Source organism: Pan troglodytes, chromosome 4 (genome assembly GCF_028858775.2).
Source record: "Pan troglodytes isolate AG18354 chromosome 4, NHGRI_mPanTro3-v2.0_pri, whole genome shotgun sequence".
NCBI classification, from domain to species: domain Eukaryota; kingdom Metazoa; phylum Chordata; class Mammalia; order Primates; family Hominidae; genus Pan; species Pan troglodytes.
The window spans coordinates 8,688,622-8,708,029 of NC_072402.2; the positions used below are offsets into that span (position 1 = coordinate 8,688,622).

The 19,408-nt window shown below is 37.2% G+C and overlaps 1 long non-coding RNA gene across 1 annotated transcript in view; it reads left to right on the forward strand.

The window, feature by feature from the left end:
* Positions 1 to 754: 754 nt before the first annotated feature.
* Positions 755 to 19,408, forward strand: part of LOC134810051 (uncharacterized) — a 39,395-nt gene continuing 20,741 nt past the window's right edge. The window contains exon 1 of the long non-coding RNA XR_010157139.1: positions 755 to 901. This is a non-coding gene — a long non-coding RNA (uncharacterized LOC134810051). The remainder of the gene's footprint in view (positions 902 to 19,408) is intronic.

The window sequence follows — 19,408 nt, forward strand, 5'->3', positions numbered from 1 at the left end:
CTTGCAGGCCAGAGGAGAATTTAAGGATATATTCAAAGTGCATGAAAGGAAACACAAAAAACCTGACAGCTAAGAACGCTATACTTGGCCACGTTTTTCTTCAGAAATGAGGGAGCAACATTGTCTTTCCCTAAAAAGCAAAAGCTGAGGGAATTCATCACCACTAGACCTGCTTTACATAAAAAGTTTAAGAGAGCTGTTCAAGTGAAAACAAAAAGATATCATAACAACATAAAAAAATATGAAACTCACTGGTAGAGTTAAATATATAGTTAAGTTTAGAATACTGTAGTACTGTAATGGTGGTATGAAATCATTCATGCCTGTAGTATGGAGGTTAAAAATCAAAACATTAAAAAATAAAGCTATGATATGTTGTTAAGGAATACATGATACAAAAAGATAAAAATTTTGACTCCTTTGTTTTTGAAGGATTGCTCAGGGTACAAAATTGTAGCTTGATGAGTTTTTTTCAACATTTTAAATATTTTACTACACTGTCTTATTGTTTACATGGTTTCTGAGAAATTAAATGTAATTTTTACTTTTGCTTCTCTATATGTAAGGTGATTTTTTTCTTCTAGGGTCTTTCAATTTTTTTTTCTCTATCTAATTGATATGATTTGGCTGTGTCCCCACCCAAATTTCATGTTGAATTGTGGTTCCCATAATTCCCATGTGTCAAGGGAGGGACCAGTGGAAGGTAATTGAATCATGGGGACAGTTACCCTCATGCTGTTCTCGTGATAATGAGTTCTCACAAGATCTGATTTTTTTTTAAGGGGCCTTCCTCCTTTTGCTCAGCACTTCTCCTTTCTGCTGCCATGTGAAAACGGATGTGTTTGCTTCCCCTTTTGCTGTGATTATAAGTTTCCTGAGGCCTCCCAAGTCATGTTGAACTGTGAGTCAGTTAAACCTCTTTCCTTTATAAATTATCCAGTCTCAGGTATGTCTTTATTAGCAATGTGAGAACGACGGACTAAGACACTAATTTTTTCAGTTTGAATATGATGTACTTAGGTGTAGAGTTTTTTAATTTATTTATCCTGCTTGGTGTTTTTTGAGCTTCATGGATTGTGGCTTGGTCTCAGACATTAATTTGGAGGAAATTCTTAGGCATTACTGTATCAGCTATTTCTTCTATTCCTTTCGTTCTTCTCTTTATGGAATTTTATTTTGGCCCACTTTATTCAGCTTTTTTTTTCTCTTTGATTGTCAGTTTTGTAGGCTTTATTAACATATCACAAAGCGAAGAGATTATTTTCTTAGCTGTATCCAGTCTACCAGTGGGCACGTGAAAGGATTTCTGTTACAGTGTTTCTCATCTCTAGCATTTCTTTGTGGTTCTTTCTTAGTATTTTCATTTCTTTGCTTACATTACCCTTCTGTTTTTGCTGTCTGCTTTACCCATTAGAAGACCTCAGAATATTAATCATAGTTGTTTTAAATTCATCATCTGACAATTCCACTGTTCATTTTATATCTGGTTCTGGTTCTGGTTCTGATGCTTGTTCTGCCTCTTCAAACAGTGTTTTTCCCCCTCTCTTTCAGTATGCCTTGTAGTTTTTCATGTAAAAGCAGACATAATAAACTGTGTAAAAGGAACTGTGGCAAATAGGTTTTGAATAATGTAATGGTAAAGTATGGGGGCATCTTTTTATAGTTTCATCATTAGTTCCTGGTCTTTTAGTGAGCCTATGCCTCTCGGCTATGAACTTCAAAAGTGCTGTTCAGAGTTTTTTGTTTTTTTTTTTCTCCCTTAGAGGGTACAGGTTGGATACAAGGAGGTAGAGTTGGGTATTTACCTTACCCTAGGCCAGTCAGTCTCTGATAAAACCACGATAGATGAGGCTGTGCCTACAATAGTTTCTTTTGAAGGCTGGCCTTGTTAAATAGAAAAGAATGCCCGGCACCATGGCACAATGGTTCCTTGGCTTTCTCCCCTGCCTGTAACAGGAGGGGGTTTTTCTCTGATTTTCGTGGTGAGAACCATGGCAGAGGTCTTGGAAATAAAACTCATAAAAATGTGGGAGGCCTCTCTGACTGTTTCCTCGTCTCAGCCTTGCTCATTCTGAATCTCCAGCAATTTGTCAATTATAGTTTGGGTATTTCTAAGCCAGTGCTAGCTCCTGTAGAGGTTTCTGTTCATGAGCTTCTGATATGGAAAGTTTTGATTCTCTGTATTCATCTTTCTGTCTCTACAATATTAGGGGCAACACTTGCCCTGTTACCTCACTTCTAAGATGGATCTAAGAAAAGTTGGTGATTTTTCCATTTGTTGAGGTTTTTACCTGTTGGAATGGGGTAATGACCTGTGAGCTGCCTACTTGCCAATCCAGGACTTATTTATTGTTCTTTACTGCTTATTTTCTATTTTGTTCTGCTCTCATATTTACAATTTTCTTCTTTCTACTTACTTCACATTGTACTGTTCTTCTTTTAGATTCTTAAAATATAAACTTAGGTCAGTGATTTAAATCTTTTATTGTTATTCATATAAGGAGATAAAAATATTATTTTCTTCTAAGTTCTGCTCCAGCTGCATTCCATACAGTTAATATGTATTAATTTATTTTTCATTTATTAAAACATTTCTAATGTTCCTTGTGATTTATTGTTTGACCCATGTATAATTTGGAATTCTGTTCTTCAATTAGCAGATATTTGGGAAACTTTTCAGATAGTTTTGGTGAATCCTAATTTAGGAGGTGTTTGGTCACAGAGCATATACTATGTAATTTCAGTCTTTCAAATTTATTAAAAACGACGTTATAGTTACTCTTGCACTTAAATGCATATTCTGTTCTTTTGGGGTAAAAGTGTTTCATAAGCGTCAATTAGGTCACTTTAGTTGATAGTGTTGCTGGGTTATTCAAATGTTTTCAATCCTTATTGCTTTTATTGTTCTAATGTATAATGACACTTGAGATAAACTGTTAAAATCTACCACTACCATTGTAGACTTGTATCTTTTTACCTTTATTTGACATAGTTTTTTCTTCATGTATGTGAAAGCTCTACAATAGATATACATCTATAAATACACAACATTTAATCTTCTTGATTTATTAACTTTTATCATTACTTAAATATCTTTTATAGTTGTCTTGAAAATGTTATTCAATCTCAGTATATCTTTTGGATTTTGTTATAATTAGTATTTACAATGGTATATACATTTTTTTTGGTATACTTTCGCTGTGTTTTTGTATAACACTTATCTCTTATGCTCAAAATATTGTTTTAATACCTTGCTTTTTACAAAAATTCTGACGTACTATGTTTATTTTAAACTGGACTTTTAACATAATTTTTATTTAATGTAATTTCTACTATTTTGGGGTTTAACCTCTTTCTTGCCATTTATTTTCTATGTACCCTATCTCTTTATTGTTTCTTTTTTTCACTTTTTTTTTTTTTTTTACCTTTTTGGGGATCAAGTAATTAGCTTTTGGGTATTCCATTTTTATCTTCCCTCTTGGTTTATTAGCTATAACTCTCTTCATTTTTTACTCTTTTTGGTATGACTGTCTTAGAGTTTTAATATACACTTTTGACTTATGGTGGTTAACTTTTACATTGTATTATAATGCTTTGGCAGAGTATAATGACCTTGCAAAATTGTACTTCAATTTCCTCCTTCCCATTCTATATGCCTTTTGTCCTTCTACGTATGCTTTAAACTCCAAAGTATATTATCATTATTGTTTTTGCTTCTTTATTTTTATCTAAAATAATTTTTTTATATTGTGATACTTGAAATCCCTAAAACCCCTAAAACTCTTTTCCGCTGTTTATGAGATTGAAACTATTTTCAGAATACCTTATTTACATTTTTACTTTCATGCTATCATAGCATATATTTGCATTTTCAGAGGCTACATAACATATGGTATTGTAACAGATTGAATGCAAAAATAGGAGAATCTAACTGTCCCCTCTTAAGTCAGACATTAAAGAAATTTGCAAAGATATACGGTGTCACTTTTTTGCTAGTAATTTTTTTTGTTTTAAAAAGACAGTTATATTTATTTAAAAAGATTTTTAAAACATGTATGGAATTCTTGTTATCTTTAATATATATATTTCTCCGTTTTCATTTCTAATATGTCAAATGTATTAGCAGCTATAACTTATATATTAAAAAAAGCTTTTTGTGAACCTCTGTGGATTCCAAAAGGTTTCTACGAGTTAAAGGTATCTTAAGATTAAAAAGTTTAAGAATAGATTATTGAGCTTTAAAATAAATGTTTCAAATTCTGATACATTTACTTATGTAACTACTATTTCCATGGTTCTACCTTCCTTCGTATAGATGCGAATTTCCATAAAGTGTTATTATCCTTCAACCTGAAGAAATTTCTTTAACTTTTTTGATACAGGTTGCTGGCAATGCATTGCTTTTGCTTTTGCTGTCTAAAATGTCCTTTTTTTATCTTCATGTGAAAAAAAGCTGTATGAATAATTCTAGGTTGAAAATTGATTACAGAAATTTGTGGTGAACATTATAATGCTTACCCCTTGCCCTACCAGTGCCCATTTAGAAAAACCAGTTACCCCAACTTCTGAAAATGGATATTTGGGAAGGTCAAAGTCAGCTGTGTATTTAAAAAATTAAAGCAGTTGAAATGAGTGTGACAAAGAACATTACATATGTTTTTAATTTAATGTGATAAGCCTGCCCCCACTTTTTCTAACCAACTCATGCCCTATCTACAGAAATTAAAATATTTCAAATTGTGTTCTCCTATAAAATTTGTATTATTGACCTGACCTCAGTCTTTAAGATTTTCATTTTCAGACACCTACAGCTGTCAACACCTGACTTCTAGAATTTTTCTTGAAATTTACAATTCTAACTTATGTTAACAGTATGTGCATTTTTGAGAAAAAGCTACAATGAAGTAATTGGATAACTTTTAACATTTTTTTCCCTTTATTTTTACTGCTAACAGTGACATCAATAAGACTTACTTTACAATTTTGTAGTATGCAATGTCACAGAGAAATGACGTATTTTATGTAGTGTCTGAACACAGGTGTTTTCTTAGAAATTCTAAAGGAAACTAATCTTTCTCCCTTGATGCTAATGACTTTAGACATACTTTATCAACAAATTCAAACCCTAGACTTTACAAAGCCAATTGTTATAAGAGAAGTAGGATCTATCTAATATCATTGAATACTAAACAAAACTATGAGAATGGCTAGTAAAGTGTGTCCATTGAAGTAAATATATGTTTAACAGAGTGATTGCAATATTCAGGAGCTCAAGGCTGCCCCCCTTTAAAGGAAGCAATGCTTTAAAGGAGAGGTGGAAAACCATTATGAAGTGAAAAAATATTCCAACAGATTTCAGATGTATTTCAGCTGTTCTGGATTCCCTATTGATAACTGTCCTATTGACATGAGTATTCCCAGGAGGGCTGTGGTAAAAACCAATGTAGGTTTTATTTCCCGTGCCCTTTGCTCTCTGCAAAGAGCCAGTCTACTAAAAACACGTACATCCCAGCTCCACCAGGTTTCTCACTACCTGTATTAGTCCGTTCGTGTGGCTATAATAAAATGCCCTAGACTGGGTAATTTACAAAAAATAGAAATTTATTTTTAGCTGTTCCAGAGGGGTTGGGAAGTCCAAGATAAAGGCACTGGCAGATTTGATGTCTGGTGAAGACCCATTCCTCATAGGTGGTGCTGTCTAGGTCTTCTCACATGGCAAAAAAGATAGAAGGGATAAATAGCTCCTTTGTACCTCTTTTATAAGGTCACTAATCCCACTCCCTTGGGCTCCACCCTCATGACTTAATCACCTCCTAAAGGTCTCATCTGTTAATATTATTACATTGGAGATTAAGTTTTAACATAGGTTATATTAGGGGGACACATTCAGACCACAGTACCAACAAGGCACACGGCACCCTTCTCAAACCCCTGTCGTCAACCCCAATGTCTTCTCTCTGCCTCTATCCAGTTCTGCTTGTCCTTTAGGGCTCAGCCTAATGACCATAACTTCCATGAAATCATCTCATAGATTGCAGATGAAATCAGTGTTTTGTTTTCATTGTGCAATAAAAGGAGAATATTGCTTTTTCTTTACCTTAACACCCCCTGGGTTGGTTGTTTACTTCTCTGTGTCCTTCCTGAGTTTGCATAGGGATTACTGTCAGACACCACTAGCACATAGTGATGCTAGAACATGGGATTTACTGGGGAAGACCGTAGAAGCTGAAAACTAATACAGCACATCTATGGGCTCTCACCATCCCACCTCTTAGTCCTCATACCCTGTGGTGGCCAGCCTGCCAGTATACAACACCTCCATCCCTTTGTTACTCTTCAAATATATAGGGTCGAAAACAGGGAACACTTGTTTGACTATTACTAGTAGACAATGCCTAGTTTGAGAAGTGGCTTTTTCAGGAAGGGTGAACAGTGTCTGATAGCCTGTTCTTTTGTTGAGAAATTTCTTACATGCTGAACTCTGCTAAGCTATCAAAAGAGAGAAGGAATTTGCTTTTAATGGCAAACTATAAGTAATTTGTTTTCAATGGTAAACTGTTTTGTTTCTTAGTAGTAAGCTATAAGTAAGAGCCATGCCTTGCTGATTTTTCTATCCTAAGTCCTAGCACGTAGAAGGTCTGGATAAGCATCAAGACCCAACATGTTTTCAACATGTGGCTTGTATGGAAAGAAGAACGACATAACAAAATGAAGACATGTCTGGGCATCTGTAACAAATGTGTGAAATAGCCTTGACCAGACTTTTCTGCAGACATTTCACTTGGGTTTTCGCCAAGATATTAATGATTGAACAACAACCCGATAGTGGTTATGTCAGACTTCCACTAAAGGATTGAGACTCTACATCCAGCTGTCCTTGTGCAAGAAACTGTATTTGAACTTCAGCCTTCAAGATCCTACCAATATCTCCTAATTGTGTTCATGTTTCCTATCTTGTTCTCTATTGCTTTAAACTTTACATCCTCAGTGACTATTACTTTTGCTCCTAAATCTTTCTCAAGAATATCAAAGAGTGTTTTTCCATCTATTTTATCATGTAATTCTTCAATACAAGTACACACTGTTAAGAATAATGAAAAAAGAAAGATGCAGTTCCAGCTATCAGGCAAGTTAGGGCTCTGATTTGGTTCTGGCAGATAAGAATATTTTAGCATCTTCAGCACAAGAAAGAGAACAAAGGCAGGGTATGTTTGCTGCTGTCACTGCTGTGATTCCAAAGTTCAGTCAAAGACTTATTAGCGTTTCAATATCCTCCTTTATAACGCATGAACCAGAGGCAAAAATATAAGAAATCGTACCAGAAATGACAAGAACACTAGGTAGAGCTTTGATCGAAAGACTTGTCTAGACACAGGACACTTGTGATTTTGATTCAAGTCAGGCCAGGATGACAGTAGCCAGGAGACATGCTTAGGAAGGCTTTGATTCTCCATTTACAAAAAGTTAAAGTTTCTTCCCAGTTAGATTCCTACAATTTCAGAAACTGTTCAGAAACTATTTAGAAACAGTGTCTCACTTTTTTCTCTTAGATTATTTCTGTCTCTTTTGTGGATATGTTATATCTCTTGGCTTAAATTTAGAGTCTTAGATAGATCTCTCTGTTACGTGATAATTTTTTTTGTTTGTTTTTTGTTTTTTGTTTTTGAGATAGAGTCTCTCTCTGTTGCCCAGGCTGGAGTGCAGTGGCGCTATCTTCGCTCACTGCAAGCTCTGCCTCCCGGGTTCAGGCCATTCTCCCGCCTCAGCCTCCCGAGTAGCTGGGACTACAGGCGCCCGCGACCATGCCCAGCTAATGTTTTTGTATTTTTTAGTAGAGACGGGGTTTCACCCTGTTAGCCAGGATGGTCTCGATCTCCTGACCTCGTGATCCACCCGCCTCGGCCTCCCAAAGTGCTGGGATTACAGGCGTGAGCCACTGCGCCCAGCCGATAATTATTTTTATTAGTCATGTATTTCCATTAGCAAAATGCTGTGCTAAATAATCTTGATATTTTAATTCTTCACGTAATTTTTTGCATATTTTCTCATTGAATGTCATCTAACTCATTCATTGCCATAAGCATTGGCTAATAACAAATCTCAAGAATAGAACGCTAAACCTAATAAAATAATCCCAAAGGTGAAAATTGACTTTATTATATTTCTGTGAACCTTCTCCTCCTTGCAGTCTCTCCTTGAAGTCTGATTCACTGACCACTGAGTTGCAAAATTAGCTCTCACTACAGCTTTGTCTGCTGTCATTTTAGAGACATATTTCCAAAATAAGGTAATATTGTCAGTTCTCAGACTCAGAGTCAGAAAATTTAGGAACACACTGAAATCTGTAAATCTCAGGGACCAAGTGAAGTCATAAATACATTTTTATAGTTGCCACACATTAAAAACCTATTTAATTTTTAATAAATAAAATATTTACCCTCTCATAATCATAATTCTCATCATATATTATCCCAAATCCCTCTCAGTCAGCACTAAATATTTTCAGTTTCAGAAGTTGGGTTATAAGATATCAGTCAGAATTCACTGTTTTACTAAAGTAATGAATAATCCTAAAAATCTCAGTGGCTAAAGATAACTAAGTTCATTTCTAACTCATACTACTTTTCCAAGGTGGGATGGCAGGGATCCTCGGCCATTCATAGTTATTCAAGGTTCACACTGATGAAAGCTTCAACACAGTGCATGTTTTCACAGTTCCCACAGTGTGTAAAAGGAAATGGGGCAAGTCATGTATTGGTTCTGAAAGCTTGTAACCTATAGTAAAATATTCCTTGTCCATTCACATATCAATGGCCACAGCAAGTTACGTGCCACATCCACTTTTAAAAGGGGAGAAAAAGTTCAGCCCTGTCATCTGCTGGGAAGAGGGTGGAGAAGATGCATGTTTATGAAGTCTCTAATGACAGTCACACAGATAACCCAAACTGCATATTGGCAGGGAACCTAACGATAACCCAGTTTAACCCTTTCAGTTTACAAGTTGAAAATTTGTGAGTGATTAGATGCTTGGACCATCTTGTTTGTCCTAAAATTTCAGGGCTTCTGGTGAAATCATTAACTCCTCCGGGCTATGACGCATCTCTAGGCATTCTGCTTCATGATCGATTTTTGAGTAATAAACCTCTCTTGAACACCTGGAGTAAATCCCACTTATTTATGGTATGTAATTCCCTTTATATGTTGCTACATTCGTTCAGCTATTGTTTGCATCTATATCCACAAGGGGGACTGATGTCGATGTGCACTATTCCTTTATGGTACTCTCTTTGGTTTTAGTATAAAGGTATTTCTGGCTTCACAGAGATGAGTTGGGTAGTGTTCCCTCTTCTATTTTCTGGAAGAGATTGTGTAGGATGTGGGTTCATTCTTAAACATTTGGTAAAATTCTCTAGTGAAACTACTAGAATCTGGACCTTTCTTTTTGGGAGGAGAAATTTAAAATTATGAATTTAGATTTCATACTAGTTATAGGGCAATTCAAATTATTTTCTATTCCTTGAGTTATAGTAGCTTTTTTAAAGAATTAGAACATTTCATCTAAGTTGTCAGATTTATGTAGGTAGAGTTGTTCATAGCATTCTTTTGTTACCCTCCAAGGGTCTTCAGAGTCTGCAATGATTTCTGCTGTTTCATTCTTGATATTGTTAATTTGTGTCTTCTCTATATTTTTCATTGTCAACCTTGCTAGAGGGTTATCAATTGTATTAATCTGTTAAAAATTAGTTTTTTGTTTCACTGAATTCCTTTATTGCTTCTCTGAGATTGCATTGATTTCTTTTATCTTTATTGCTTCTTCCTTATGCTTGCTTTGGGTTTATTTTATTCTTTTTCCTGTTTCTCGAAGTGGAAAATTAGATAACTGAAGACTTTTTTTCTTTTCCGATGTAAGATTTAGTAGTATAAATTTTCCTCTCAGCACTGCCTTAGCTGTTTCTCACTAGTTTTAATATGTTATATTTTTACTTTCATTCAGTTCAATGTGTTTTCTGATTTCTTTTGCATCTTTCTTTACCATCTATGAATTATATAGCAATATGTTCTGGCCGGGCTTTGGTAACTCATGCCTGTAATCTCAACATTTTTGGAGGCTGAGGTGGAAGGAATGCTTGAACCCAAGAGTTCAAGACTAGCCTGGGCAACATAGCAAGACGCTATCTCTATAAAAAAAATAAAAAGAGGCCAGTTGGAGGGGCTCACGCCTGTAATACCAGCACTCTGGGAGGCTGAGGTGGGCAGATCACCTGAGGTCGGGAGTTAGAGACCAGCCTGACCAACACGGAGAAACCTCGTCTCTACTAAAAATACAAAATTAGCTGGGTATGGTGGCGAATGCCTGTAATCCCAGCTACTTGGGAGGCTGAGGAAGGAGAATCTCTTGAACCCAGGAGGCGGAGGTTGTGGTGAGCCAAGATTGTGCCATGGCACTCTGGACAACAAGAATGAAACTCCATCTCAAAACATAAAAATAAAAATAAAAACAAAAAAATAAAAAGAAAATTAGCTGGGCATAATGGCATGCACCTGTAGTCTCAGCTACTCAGGAGGCTGAAGTGGGAGGATCTTTTTAGCTAGGGAGTTTGAGGCTGCATTGAGCTATGATCCTGCCACTGTGTTCCAACCTGGGACACAGAGCTAGTCTTTGTTTCAAAAACAAAAACAAAACTGTTCTTTAGTTTCCTAGTGTTTGGAGATTTTTCTTTCTTTCTATTGTTAATTTCTAGTTTGATTCTATTGTGGTTACAGAATACCCTCTGTATGATTTTAACTCTTCTGAATTTGTTAAGGGTTGTATTATGACCTATATTATGGTCTCTTAGCATATGTTTCATAGGCATCTGAAAAGAATGTGTATTCTACTGTTTTGGGGTAGAATGTCCTATAAATGTTGATTAGATCCTTTTGATAAATGATGTTAAATTCTTCTGTATAATTGCTGATTTTTGGTCTAGTTGCTCTATCAATTGTTGAGAAAAGAGTGTTGAAATCTCCAACTATGATTGTGCATTTGTATTTTTCTACTTCTAATTCTATTGGTGTTTGCTTTATACATTTTGTAACTCTAATATTGGTGCATAAACATTTAGAATTGCTATGTCTTCTTGATGAATTGATCCTTTAATCATTATATAATGTTCCTCTCTGTCCTTATAATTTTCTTTGCTCTGAAGTCTACTTTATATTAATTTATCCACTTACAGTTTCTTTTCATTTTTGTTTACATGGCATATCTTTTTCCATTTTTTTTTTACTTTCAACCTACGTGTATTCTTATATTAGAGGTAGTATCTTATAGATAGCATATAGTTATGTCATATTTTTAATCCATGCTTCTAAACTTTGTCTCTGAATTAATGTAGTTAGACCATTTATGTGTAATACAATTTAATAAAAGTATTAATATTTTATATAATGATTATGTTATGGTTTAAGTCTAACATTTTATTTTTCTGTTTATTCTGTTTATTATTTTTCTATTTTGTCCTGCCTTCTTGTGTAATACCTGAACATTTTACATTTCTCATCTTTTATTTTTACTGTTTTCTTTCTTTTCTCCCAATTTTCTATGACTTATTCTTTTACAATTTCCTTTCTTCTTAGATAAATTCTTTTAGTCATTATTTTAGAAAAACTATGCTGGTAACAAATTCCTTCATCTAAAAATATCTTGAATTCATCTTAATTCCTGAGGTACAGTATGTTTTGTTGGATATTAAATCCTGAATTGACAGTCATTTGATTTCAACACTTGAACAAAGTACTGCTTTCTTCTGGCATCCATGTTTTTTGATTAAAAGGCTGCTGTCATTTAGTGAAAAATGAATCATTGTATGATTTTGCTTTTAAGATTTTCTTTAGTTTTCAGAAGTTTGATTGTAATGTGTCCTGGTATGCATTTTTACATTTATGTATTATTTTTGGGATTCACTTAGCTTCTTAAGTCTATGGATGTTTTCCTTTTGCCAAAATTGGGAAAATATAGCCTTTAAAAAAATACTTTTCACCTCCACTCCTTCTTCTCCTCTGCTTCTGAAGCTCCAGTGACATGAGTGTTAGAGATTTAGTTATAGTCTCACATGTTCCTGAGGCTCTGCTAGTTTTTTTCCAGTCTATTTTTTCTCTTCCACTCAAACTGGGTACTTTCTATTGCTCTATGCTCAAGTGCATAACTATTTCCTCTGTTCTCTCCATTCTGCCATCAATCCCATCCATTAAAAAAAAAAGTTTGTCATATTGAATTTTATGTCTAAAATTTTTCTCTGTTTTTCTTTATATCTTCAATTTTTTTTCCTTTGGCTTTTAATATTATCATTGGTTTCGAGCATATTTGTCATTGCTTTTTGAAACATTTTACTTTGGGTATATACCCAGTAAAGTATAATAAATATATATATATGTATATATATACATATATATATATATACACATTATATATACATATATATATATATATATACACATTATATATATATATAAAGAAACATTTTCATATTGGCTGGTTTACAATCCTTGTCAGATAGTGCTAACATCTATGTTATCCCAATGTTTGTGTCTGATTTTTTTTTTTTTTATATTCACGTTTAGTTCTTCCTGTTCCTTTTCATGACATAACTTTCAATGAACTATGAATATTTTGGGTATTATGTTGTAAGACTCTAGTTCTTATTTAAAGTGTGTTTTAGTAGATCTTCTCTAATACCACTTCAACAGGGATAGCAGTACCTTTTCAATGCTGCCTGCTGTGGCTGGAAATACAGGTTTTCCACTTGGCTTCTGTTGCCATGATGAATGGTGAGGAAAGAGAGGCCTGTAGGGGATAAGAGTAGGAAGAGTCCAGTCTTCCTGCAAAGTCTCTGCTGGCTGGGAAGTAGAAGAGGTGCCTCATTATCACTTCACATACAGCTTCCACTGACTGTAGGGGTGCACGGCCCCATCACCATTGATTGACTTCCCAGGCAGCCTTCTTTAACACCATGTCAGTGAGGAGAAGAAGCCACCTTGGTACCATCAGGTAATAGTGGAAGTTCTGGTTCCCCCATGGCCTCTTCTTCCACCATAGGGGAATCCCGTACTGTTTGGCAGAGATGAAAACCTCCACTCAACCTTCTCTGATATTCTCTGCCCTGGTTTGGGGCTCGTCGTTATAGCCCAGCAAGGGTGGAAGTCTAGGCCTTTGCTGGAGAAGGTGGGTGTAGGGCTGCAGTATTTTCTGTGGTGTTCATAGTAGAGTAATTATCATCTAAGAGTTTTCAGTCCTATGAAGCTACCCCTTTCCTGGTCCTTTGGTTGGAGAGAGCAGGCTTTATTTGGGGCTTTTTGTTTCTATGCCTATTTTTGTTTCTTGAATGCTGGCTTCTCTATGTCCCAGTCTTGAATTTATGAGACAAAAACAAACAAACAAACTAACAAAACAAACAAAAAAAACAATAAAAAACTACCCAGGGAACTCATCACTGTGTCTTCCCTTGGTGCCGATGCTCACTAGCTGTGCTGTCTTCAAAGTCTTTCCATGTTTGTTGATGCACATTGTCTGGGGTTTTCAGTTGTACTCAGCTAGAGAAATAGAAAAAAAGTATGTCTACTTCATCTTCCCCAAATCAGAATTTCCCTGCCTTATTTTAAAAATTAGTTTGGGGACTGATTTAAAAGAAAAGGCTTTGGAACAATTGCTTGACATTAAGTACCTATCTCACATTAAGTCAGAAAGTTATAACCCTGGATGGACTTTATTGTCACCTGGGAAGCTTTAGAAAATATTTCAGTTTTTCAGGGCCCAGAAACTAAGTAAACCAAAATCTCTGAGGGTTATGCCCAGCAAGGGAATGCTTTATCCTCATATGGATTTTCTGTGTAAATTCAAGAGCACTGGCTCTCTGTGACGGTGTCTACCCAAGGACCAAAGTACAAAAGCAACAGTTCATTTTCATTGTCACAAATGTGCCGCAGGTGAGAGGTGGGTAGTATCTCCATGGTAACCAAGCCTCAAGCTCTGTAATTTCCAGGGTAGCATTAAGTTATTGCTTCTTGCTCATATGCAGTTCTACCCATAAGAAAATGCTAGTTATGTCCCTTAGTTGACAAATAAGAAATCATGACTTTTGAAAAACTTATTTTCTTAGAATGCTATTTAGATTCTTGCAAACAAAAGGCCAAAATGGATCAAACAGATGAGGCTTCTCTCACAGAAGGTCCTTGTGTGATACGTGTCCTTGGCTCCCAAAGGCCATCTTCAAAACAGACGTTTAAAAACAAAACAAGAGAATTTCAAGATTTTTCACACTGATCAAATGCTATGGTTGTGTCCCCTAGATATGAGGATTTTTTAAATAAAAAAATAGAGAAAAAATATTGGGCAGAGCTGTTGTCCAGGCATGACAGAAGAAGTAAGGCTTACTAACCTCACTTATTATCTGGCCGTGTCATTATCTCTAACAGGTGAGTGGAGTATTCAGGTCCAGATAAGCCAGAAATGGTGCCTGTGTTCTTACACTGGTGAAGAGATGCATTAGGCTCATGAAACAGCCACCTTTAGCAATGCTAGGGAGGTATGAGCACAAGACACCAAGTATCACTGGGATGAAGAACTTTTGCAGGTACAGCAGACGGGAGTGGGGCCTAAGGCCTTTGCCTGGACTGGGCCAGTGGCCCTCAGGTGGCAGGGAGGCTGCAGCGGGGTTGGGTCAGCAGCCAGTGTCTGTGCAGGATAAATCTCCACGCATAGGTGAGTGGTTCCTGCCCCCAACAGTGAGCTGGGTGGTCTTCGTGACACGACTCTCAATACCAACACCTGTAGCTCCAGTGAGCCTACCGAATTCCAGATGGACCCCCTGGTGCTCATTCTATTTCTGCTCCATGGTTACAGTCTCCTAAATTGTTTCATTCCAAAACACCTTCCTGATAGCCAGTGACGCACACTGCAACTGGGAAATTCTTCTGTTTGATACCAATTGGATCATGCCCCTTCCCTAGTTAGAAACCTGCAGTGGCTCCACCTGTTTCATGGATTGTCTGTGAAACCCTGGGCTCTGCCGCTGGAATTGGAGAGCATTACGACCCTTCCTGGAACATTCTTGGTACCAGGGATGCCAAAGATATTGACATGTACTTTTCTGAGAGGAGATGGTTCATGAGCAAAGCCACCCCCATGAGTTTTAAGTGCCATTCCCAGAGAGGTGGGTAAAGATTGGCCCATTAGAGGTTTGAGCGAGTGTCCTTTCTCAGATAGCTATGGACATGTGAACAAGAGAAACTAGTAGAACTTGAGCTGACCCTCAAGGAAAATGCCTTGAAAGGGCTTGGCTTCTTGAAAGCATCTCCTCGGAACCTGGGAATTGTTCTGGGTCAATTGGACCCCAGACTTCCATGAATGCTAGCCCACATGTAAAGCCTTGGGCGGGTGGTGCTACAGGCAGTAAAGGAAGAATGGTGGGGACAGGTGAGGCCTCTCTACCTTTATCTATGCTGAGGAGCAGCTTCCTGAGCAGCAGCAGCACCAGGGAGAAGGGCAGTGACCCAGAGAGGGCGGGGCCAGAGAGGGCGGGAGGGGCTGTAGACCTGAGGAGCAGGAGACCCAGAGTGGGCAGGAGGGGCTGTGGACGTGAGGAGCAGGAGCAGAGGCGATATCTCTGGAGCATCATACAATACACTCTTCCCTCTTCCCATTTATGACCTGGAAAGGACTGACCTCTGAATAGAGGGGAGGGAGGCCCTTAGGTCATGTGGTTATTGAGCTAGGTTTTCTTAATTGGGCTGTTAAGGCCATTTACAGACTCCTTTTAATTTATCTATTTAGTCCCCACTATTCCAGTTGAAATAAAAACTGGTGATTGTTAAAATGTGTCATAAGCTTTCTTTCCTCTATAACTTTTTTCCTCTTGTCTATCTAACTTCTATGACATCCACAGAAATTATATGTGGTTATAATATCCGTATGTATTAAATATTATATTACATTAGATACATTATATATATCTAATGTATACATTAGATATATCTGATATGTATTAAATATATTATCTAATTTGTATCTGATATATTATCTTTCTATCATCTATTCATCAACCTCTTTGAAATAATCTCTTTCATGCACTCATTACTCCCTTTCCCTGAATTCTTTCTTTATTTTCTTGAGCAGAAGATTCGTTGTTCTCTCAGCCCCTGTGACTGGTTGCATGTCTCATTTTTGGCACCAATTTCAGGTGACCTTGTACTGTTGTCTTTCATGCATATCTTTCTTCTGGGAGATCACGTCTCATTTTAGGGAGGAAATATGTCCTCTTCTTTAATGCCAGTTGCAGTTCAGACTGTCATGTGCAGATTTAAAGAATTAGTGATGTGGAAGCTGTGAATTCATCATCCTCTCATGTTAAAGTCAGGTTTTGCACCACTAGTCTTACTTCCTGCAGCAAGAATCATCTTCTATTTGCAATCCTTCAGTGGTTGTCCTTGGGCTATAAAATGAGCTGAAATAGTTAATTATGCATTTAAGATTGTCTATAAGCTGGTCTCATAGTTCTCTTTATCTTTCCCCTCATGCTTTCACACCCCACACTCAGCAATCTAGAAACTCAACAACTCAGAAAGCAGAGCTCCTCCCATCTCCCTTGCACCATGCCTTTCATGGCCGGTGACTCTGTGAATATAGTTTTCTTGGGAGAGAAGCTGATGTAAGTTCCTTTCTTTTGCTCATTTCTTCCAGAGGTCCTCTCCTCCCTAATTATCCTGGGGTTTGCAATTTTTGTATGTGTGAAAAATTAGACCTTGGCCCATGACCTTGAACAGTAGGATTAAAAAAACTCCCACAAGCTTAGCATCCCAATAATGGGACTTTAGGCATAATGGGTTAAAGAGCAATCTCAAGTTCCTTAGATTTTGTGACTCCTCTGATCCTCCTTTTACCTGATCCAAGTGTTTTCATCTCTGTTTAACACCTCGTTAATCTGCCCCATATTTCAGTGAGTGGTTTTCAGAGCCTTCTCTGATAAAGTGTGGTTCTCCTTTAAGGAGGGATGCTGTGCCTCAGAAATGCAAGTGAAAATATTAAGACTGACAAAGACTTGAAAGAATGAGGATAACTGATGCAGGTGCAAGGTGAGGAAACCAGTATTAGAGATTGATTAAATATTTAAATGTTACATGTTAAAGCATAAAAGTTCTAGAAGAAAATTGAGCTTCCTATATTGTAAGATGGTAATGGAAGATTTTCTAAGCAGGCAATAGCACCAAAACATGAGTAGAAATAGGTGACTTAATTCATTTTTAAATATTCAAAAATCTTTTATCATTAAAGATTTAAAACAATAGACAAATCAAGACAAATAGCTGCCACATAACAGAAACACCCCTTCCAAGTTAAAAGACAAAATCATAGTTTAAAAAAGGAGCAAGCCATATGAATGGGAAATACTTCAAACAGGAAATTTAAATGGTAATAGTTTAAAATTTATCTAATTAGAGAAATTTACTAAAAATGGTAGAAGTGGCCAGATGCGGTGGCTCATGCCTGTAATCTCAGCACTTTGAGAGGCCAAGGCATGTAAATCACTTGAGGTAAGGAGTTCGACCTCATTTATGCCTAAAGTCACTAGGGCAACTACTTTTCACCCAGTGTCCTCCAGAAAAGAAAGATCTGGAGGGTCTTTATCTTCAAAATAATAATGAGGGGGTGCAGAAGGGTAGGGATGAGCCTCTCCCTCCTTTGCCACTTTAGCTTTAGCTGGCAAATAAACCTGCTCTGTAACCTCTTCTGTTACTTCGTTATACTCTCCCTCCTCCTCCTCATCAGTGTGAAAAAGTTCCAAGGTGGAATGAACCAGACCCCACAATTGTCCCATTGCTACCCTGATGCTTCCAAGATCCCCTTCTTACTCACCACGGGGATTGCTTTAAGAGTACTTGGGTGTCCAGCTAGTTGCACATTCTCCAATCGTCACTCTAGCCACCCTTCGACCTGGATTTGAGCCCCCATAATGGACGCCACTTACCGAGACCAGCTCAGTTGGGGAGACCCTAACTCAGTGACACTAGAGGAATTAAACACACACACACAGAAATATAGAGGTGTGAAGTGGGAAATCAGGGGTCTCACAGCCTTCAGAGCTGAGAGCCCCGAACAGAGATTTACCCATGTATTTATTAACGGCAAGCCAGTCACTAGCATTGTTTCTGTAGATATTTGATTAGCTAAAAGTGTCCCTTATGGGAAACGGGTTTAACTAAAAGTATCCCTTATGGGAAATGAAGGGATGGGCCAAAATAAAGGGGTGGGTCTGTCTAGTTATCTGCAGCAGGAACATACCGTCAGGCACAGATCGCTCATGCTATTGTTTGTCGTTTAAGAACAACTTTAAGTGGTTTTCTGCCCTGGGTGGGCCAGCTATTCCTTGCCTTCATTCCAGTAAACCCACAGCCTTCCAGCGTGGGCGTTATGGCCATCATGAACATGTTGCAGTGCTGCAGAGATTTTGTTTATGGCGAGTTTTGGGCCTGTTCCCAACACATGGAGTCAAAGGAGATCATTTTGGAGCTTTAGGATTTGAATCCAGGCCTGCTGGATTTTGTACTTGCATGGGGCCTGCAGCCCCTTTGTTTTGGCTAATTTCTCCCGTTTTGAATGGCTGCATTTACCCAATGCCTGTACCCCCATTGTGTCTAGGAAGTAACTAACTTGCTTTTGATTTTACAGGCTCATAGGTGGAAGTGACTTGCCTTGTCTCAGATAAGACTTTGGAATGTGGACTTTTGAGCTAATGTCAAAATGAGTTGAGATGTTGGGGGACTGTTGGGAAGGCATGATTGGTTTTGAAATTTGAAGATATAAGATTTGGGAGGGCCCAGGGACAGAATGATATGGTTTGGCTCTGTGTCTCCAGCCAAATCTCATCTTGTAGCTCCCATAAGTCCCTTGTGTTGTGGGAGGGACCCAGTGAGAGATAATTGCATTATGGGGGTGGGTCTTAACTGTGCTGTTCTCATGATGATATAAGAGCATCATGAGATATGATGATTTTAAAAATTGAGATCCCTGCACAAGCTCTTTTTGACTGCTGCCATCCATGCAAGATGTGACTTGCTCCTCCTTGCCACCTACCATGATTGTGAGGCCTCCACAGCCATGTGGAACTGTAAGTCCAATAAGCCCTTTTCTTTTATAAATTGCCCAGTTTTGGGTATGTCTTTATCAGTAGCAGCATGGAAACAAACTAATACAATTGCATAGCATCTGAAAAAAATCAGAAACAATTCTTACCTTTGCTGTTCTCTATATATGGTGTTTATTCCCTCTGACTTTCAATTTTTTAAAAAAAATTTTTGACTTTTTGTAGTTTAAAAATAATATGCTAAGGTGTAGTTTCTCAGACATTCATCTTGGATTCTCTGAGCTTCCTGA